The sequence below is a fragment of the Carlito syrichta genome, unplaced genomic scaffold, assembly GCF_000164805.1.
Source record: "Carlito syrichta isolate Samal-C Ts95f unplaced genomic scaffold, Tarsius_syrichta-2.0.1 Scaffold305648, whole genome shotgun sequence".
NCBI classification, from domain to species: domain Eukaryota; kingdom Metazoa; phylum Chordata; class Mammalia; order Primates; family Tarsiidae; genus Carlito; species Carlito syrichta.
In genome coordinates this window covers 144,491-151,358 of record NW_007249744.1, presented here as the reverse complement: position 1 = coordinate 151,358, position 6,868 = coordinate 144,491, and the positions used below count along the sequence as shown (strand labels likewise).

The following is a 6,868-nucleotide window of genomic DNA, read 5'->3' as shown; positions in this document are numbered from 1 at the left end:
CCCCCCCCCCCGCCCCCCGCCGCCTCTGCACCCTCACTGCTGGGGTCCCAGCCCCAGACGGCGGCTAGACCGGAGGCAACGGGACCGGCCCTTGGGACTCTGACCCGGGGCCCTGCCCTTCACGCCCCTGCTGCCGCGCGCTCCCCAACAGCCCCCGCTGGCCCCTCCTCCGCGGCCACCCTCCTGGGCACTGCTCTGAACATCCCCCGCGCTCCCCGCCCTCCGTAGCTCTTCATGGCAGTTTCAAAGCTGCAGCCGCCACTCGAGCAGCTGTGGCCTTTGATGGGGACAAGGCAGTGAAGGCCGCCCGGGAGGCCCCTGCCCAGCCCTGCCCTAGCGCGGCCCGGTCCCTGCCCGCCCCCCGGGAGCCTCGGGCCAGGGCAGGGCGGCGCAGCAGAGCACCCAGCGGGCACGCCTCACACACCAGAGCAAACTTTCACGACCAAGGAGAGGCACCCACACGCCGTTACCTTTGCAGCAGCATCCTTCCCTGGCACTTGCCCCAGACCCCCTGACAGCCGGGCGACCACCAGGAGGAAAACAACTCCGGGCTGAGGCTGGGGAGGAGGGGAGAGGGAAAAAAGGAGGAGAAAAGGGAAAGGGGGGCAGTTCCTCGTCTCTCAGCCTCCTCGGGCTCCTCCTGCCCAAGCCGGCAAGTGAAGTCACAGGGCTGGGGCGGTGACATCAGCTGAGCCTCTGACATCACGGCCCCTGCCGATCTCAACTCTGCAGGGTGGAGATGGAGGAGCAGTGGGGAGGAGGGACGGATGGATGGAGGAGGAAGGGGAGCACCAGCTGGATCCCTCCGTCTCCCTCAACCACGGAGAGCACGTGCCAGCGTGGGGGGGGGCAGGCAGGGGAGGGGCAGTCTCATCTGAGGAATATGTTTTATCTCTGTAGATAGGGGCGATTATGTGTCTATTTATAATTGGTCCCAGAGTGAATGGCTTAAAAGGGGTGAATGCCCACCACAGGTAAGAATCACATCTCACGGCTGCTCTTGGAGACTGTGGGGTAAAAGCAAGCATGACCACTCACAGAGCACCTACTGCATGCTGGAGACATGCACCCAGTCCCTTGGGCCGCAGTCACAAAGACCAGAGAGGGCTCCATTTTGCCTGGCGAGGCTCAGAGAGGGAGGGGCCTCCCTGAAGCTGCAAAGCAGGAAGATTAGCTGGGATTTGAGGCCAGGAGTCACAAAGCGGGTGGGAAAGGGCTGGTTGAAGCCAGCAAAGGGGCCCGGAGGCTGGAGGGCCAGCCAGGCAGCTTCATGGCTTTTTGAAGACTTCACAAGCCACAGGAGTGAGGCCTTGGGTCTGATAACTCAGCCTAGGCCCCCCCCCCCCCACAAAGGTGGGCTTCAGTAGGGACAGGGCAGGGTGGAGCAATCTCAACCACCCTTTGACCCAAGTCCCATCTCGGTGAGGCCTCAGCAAGAGAAGGCTTGGTTTGGGGGCCCACCTCTGCCTTCCATACATGGCAGCAGCACTTGTGCCAAGGGACTGAGTACCATATGCAGACCTAACACAGGCACTTCACACTCTCCTTACCCACGGCAATGCCTGAGAGGCAAGTGCCACACATCAAGATGGGGAAACCGAGGCACAGGAAGCAGTGGGAAAAGCAGAGACTCAGGTGTCCAGTGCCTGGACTCAGGACCATGGCCAGATCCTTGGCCCTACAATGACTTCAGCCTGAGCTGTACAAGCCACCCTTGGCCTGGTGGGGCCTCCTCTGTCCAGTGCCCTTCTCCTCCTGTTAAATCCCAGGTGTTCCAGCCTCTGCCTCCACAATGAGTGGCCACACGGCTCACTCTGCTGTGCTTGCTTTAGCCCAAGGCCCCAGCCTGGCCCAGGAGCCCCCAGGCCCTCCTCCACCAACTCCACAGCAGTACCCTTTCCCTCTTCCTGAGTACCATGGGGCATCTGGGTTGCTGGCCAGGGGCTGCCCCACACTCTGGCACATAGCTGCAACTGAGCTGTGCTTTACATCTGGTGAGAGCCTACTATGTACCAGTGTTCCGCTTCAGTCCTTGGGACTCCCAGAGTGCACTGCCCCAGCCCCTCCCCTCACCAAGGGCTGAGACTGTAAGAGCTAACATGATACAGAATCCATACCAGGCACTCGGTAAGCCCTTCTAGGTCAATTACTCAGAGATGTGCTTACAACTGCAAAAGCCACTGAGGACACTTGGAACAAACCCTTCATTCAGTGTTCTAAACAAACCATGCTTGCCCTTGCTCCTGGGCCTTTGCACGTGCTATTTTCTCTGCCTGAAACACCCTCTCCTCACCCCACTGCCATCCCTTCCGTCATTATCCGAGGGTCTCAACTCAGACATCACTTGCTCTGAGAAGCCCAACCACCCCCCCCACCCCCACCCTAGTCCAAATTATCTACCACTTTCTGTGACTTTTCCCCCACAGAGACTCAGACTCAGTGTCCTGGAAGGCAGAAAGAAGTAGTGGAAAGGGACAGCACAGGCTCCCCAGACAGCTCTCTGTGTGACCTCAGACAAGTCATTGACCCCTGAGCCATTTCACCCTGTGGGAAGCTGGGAGCAACCACAGCAGTGTCCCTTGCGGGGGGTCTCAGCACAGCACAGGCCCTCACAAGACCTCAGCACACTGTACCTGTCTATCCATCTGCCTAAGTCCCCAGTGGGCCTTTGAGATTGGCCAGGACATGGGTCTGTCTTGTCCTCTGACCCCTGGCCACAGATAGTCGACACTCAAGAGATATGCACTGAGGAGCTTGGGGAAGGTTGGTTGAAATAGTGGATTGGAGAACTATTCAATTTGGCAAGCATCTGCATCAGGGTGTCTGGTTTTAAATCTTGGCTCTACCATTTCCTTCCTGTGTGACCTTGGACAAGTTATTTAGCTTCTCTGAGCCACATATGTTCCACCTGTAAAATGAGGATAAAAATAAGACCTGCCTTATAAGGTTACATGAGATAAGGGATGCAAAGTGCTTAGAACACTGTGGACTCTCAGCAGGAGCCAGATCCCAGTTAGCTGCAAGTATTCGTATTTTCTCTAATCAGGGTCTGCAAGGTACCCCGGAAGACAGAGCAAAGTCTGAGTGAGATGCAGGGCAGCACTGAGAAGGGAGTGAGCTTCAAGGAAACTGGGCTCCAACATAACCTTCCCAAGCCTCGGTTTCCCTCTTGAAGCAGGGTAACACCCTTTACTTCATTGAGATTCTGAGTGGGCAATTTCAGACAAGAAATACAAATGTGCCTACAATCACAAGGCCAGGCACTTGATAGCTATGCAAAACTGTGGGTTCCCTTTAGTCCCCTTGACCCATGAAGGGCACATTTGCACAATTATTCAATAACGTCTCACAAACACCCAAACATGGGTGAGGTGGGACCACAGCCCAAGAGCAGAAGACGCAGAGAAGGGGCTTAGAAAAGAGTACAGCTGGGGGGCAGGGGGCAGAGGCTCCAAAAAGGTTTTTTGGAGGAGAAGGTGTGTAAGCTGGATCAGGACAGCTCAGGGGAGGAGGAGGGAGCAAATATATGGATAGGAGGGTACAGACACCCAAGCCCCAAAGGCAAAATAGCAAGTTTCCAAGGCAGCAACTCCCAGGCACACTTGAGTAGAGAGGCCCTCCATATGGGAACAGGTTTTTAGGAGAATGGTGGCTGCACTGGAGGACTCATCTCAGGGAGACCCAAGCTTCTGTTCCAGGGACATTCTTGTTGGCGATGAAAGCCAACAACACAGAGACCAGAACAGTCAAGCTAGGAGGGATACTGGAATCATCTGATCCAACCATTTCACAGATAAGCAAACTGAGGCCCAGAGAACCTTAGTGAGCTGCCCAAAGTCACATGGCTGATAAAGAGCAGAGCTGGAATTCAACTCCAGGCTGTCTAGCTCCAGAGTCTGGGCTTTTAACCAACACTCTCTGCTGCTTCTCATCACAGTACATATGCATGCTTGCACCTATCCATCACGCACGCATGCATGCTTACACCCATCTGTCCCATTATGCATGCATGCACCTGCATGCACCCATCCATCCCATCATTCATACATGTACCCATCATGCATGCCTGCATCCATCTATCCCACAATGCATGCACGTACACCCATCCATTCATCATGCATGTATGCATCCATCTATCCCATCATGTATGTATGCATGCACCCATCCATCCATCATGCATGCTTGCACCATCTTTCCCACCATGCATGCATGCACACATCCATCCAACCATCATGCATGCTTGCACCTATCTGTCCCACCATGTATGCATGCACCCATCCATCCGTCATGCATGCACGCACCCATCTATCCCATCATGCATGCACGCACACATCCACCCATCATGCATGCTTGCACTCATTCAAGTAGTGCTTATTTGAGCACCTACTGTTCCAGGTACTGAGAAGTCAGCAGCAAATGCACAGCCAAGCCCATGGAGCCCCACCTGCCTCTCCCTGATCCCTGCCACCTTGCACTGTGCCCAACTGTTTAAGAGCTCACTAAAATCAGCCCTCCTGAAAAGCCCAGTTTCAAATTTATCTGCTCAAGACCACAGACCGCTTCACTGCTGGGAAACCACAAACCAAGCCTCTTTCAAAGGCCATTACATGGCTTGCGTGGGAAGGGGGGAGTGAAGACAATTGATCCAGTATCCATTTCTGGGCAGAACGGTGAGATGCATGGAGGTCTGAGGCCTCACTAGTCTCCTCCACCCAAAAAACCATGCGAATCAGATTTGGAAATGTTCAGCCCACGGGGCTTGAGGCAATTGAGTGAAAAATGCAATGGTTGAATTCCTTCACCACAAGAGTTTTCAGCAAGTCCAGCCCCCTGGGCAAAGAGGAGGCTGGCCAGTTGCATGCTGATGTGCTGGGCATGCTTCAGAAAGTCCTCTGGGGCTCCCAGGAGAACCAGACCTTTGTGGCTCTGTTCCTGTCCCATGACACTGTTCCACCCCAAAGGCTGGCACGAGTGTCCCATTCTGCAGATAAGTAAACTGAGGCTGAAGGAAAGAAGATTTGTCCAAGGTCAATGCAGATAAGAAAACTGAGGCTGGGCCAGGCTTGATGGCTCAGCCTATAATCCCAGCACTTTGGGAGGCCGAGGCGAGTGAATTGCCTGCACCCACGGGTTCGAGACCCACCCGGGCAACTTGGCGAGACCTCGTTTCTACAATAAATCAAAAATTAGCCAGGCGTGGTAGTGTGCGCTTATAGTTCCAGTTACTTGGAAGGCTAAGGCGGAAGGAGCCCAGCAGGTCGAGGCTGCGGTGGCCAGGAGCGTGCCACTGCATGCCAGTCTGGGCAACAGACTGAGACTCCAACTCAAAAAAAGAAAAAGAAAAGAAAAAAAAGAAAACTGAGGCTGAAAGAAAGACTTGCCCAAGGTCAATGCAGACCTGCCTGATTCCAAAGACCACAATCCTCCCTCAACGCTGCCACTTTGGTGCAACATTGGACAAGCCTAGTTCCTTCTCTGGGGCTCAATTTCCTTATCCTTAAACTGAAGATACTGGGGAAGAAGATTAGGAAGCTCCCAGTCCTGGCAATCAGTGCTTCCATCCAACGAGGCAGCCGGACTGGTGCCGAGGGCCAGGAGGAAGGCCAGGCAGGCAGTTCCCCGACACACAACACCACCATTTCACCTTGCCTAAGGGCACTCTCACAGAGTCCTAAGTACAACTATAAAACTGCTCGGAACAACAGCTCTTAAGACAGGAATCAACTTTTCTGCCTTGGGTCTCTATTTCAGGGAGGTAAGATATTTTCATACCCATTTTACAGATGGGGCCAGTTGTATTCTCTTCCTGCCACCAACACACTCTGGGAGGACCCGAACACTAGATCTGGCATTATCCAAAGAGCAGAGACAACAGACAAAGCAAGAGGAACCGGTGGCTGCTGAAATCAGATTATTAGGATAATTATTTACAGTAACATCTGCATAGCACAGTGCCACTCCTGGCTGTGCAAAATGCTCACAGCCTGTTTCCTCCTCCATAAAATGGGAAAATAATAATGATTTTCCCTGAGATGGCAGGGCAGGAATCATGCACCCTGTTCTACGGATGAGAAAACTGAGGCCCAGAAAGGTGGTGTGAGGTATGTGGTGAAGCTACAACTTGAACATGGGTCTGTGACACTGAATGTAGGAGGCTAAAGGGACAAAAAGGCCTGGGGTGGGTGTCAGTCAGGCTGCAAATCTGAACCGCACACACTGCTATCTGCTGGCAGTCCGCCGACGGCCCCCAACAAGGGATGATCTGCCCACCCGGGGCCACCGGGAGCCTGCAGTCTGCCCCAGGCACAGCTGCCACCCTGGCAGACCCCCAAAAAGCCCCCCAAAGAATCACTGCGCTCCTGAGCTTTTTTCCCATTCCAAGCATGCCAGAGCCCTGCGGACCCCGGAGGCTGCTACTTAGCGCCAGATTAATCACACCGAATTCTCCATCCAGATATTGCGTGCAGGCCGAACTCCCACCGCTAATCGCCGTAATATTCTCCTCGGCGTGTGCAGGCGGCCGGGGCGATGTTCCAGGAATATTAATTCTCCACAGCCGGCTCACTCCCGCCACACGCATGCGCCCTCTGCACCGCCGGCTGCTGCTCTGGGAGCAGGGGCCGGCAGGGGGACAAGGACTGGCAGGCCCCAACCCTCCCTGGGGGCCAGGGTCAGCTGGGGCTGGAGGTAGGCTTATGCCTGCAGCAGAGCCTGCCGCCTCATCCTCTCTCTTTTCCCAGTCCTGACTCAGCCCTCTGCCCCAGGATCTGCAGGAGGCTCAGAGACCTCCAAGAAGTGTTACAGCACAGGCCCTCTGATGTCCTGCGAACACAGCAGAGCTTTGAGGAACAGACAGCCAGGGACCAGC

At 54.9% G+C, this 6,868-nt stretch overlaps 1 protein-coding gene across 2 annotated transcripts in view; it reads right to left on the bottom strand.

Moving 5' to 3' along the window:
* Positions 1–507, bottom strand: part of TCF20 (transcription factor 20) — a 116,769-nt gene extending 116,262 nt beyond the window's left edge. For both annotated transcript variants that reach the window (XM_008061983.1, XM_021714421.1), the window contains exon 1: positions 471–507. The gene's annotated coding sequence lies outside the window, so the exon portion shown is untranslated. The remainder of the gene's footprint in view (positions 1–470) is intronic.
* Between the last annotated feature and the right edge of the window lie 6,361 nt (positions 508–6,868).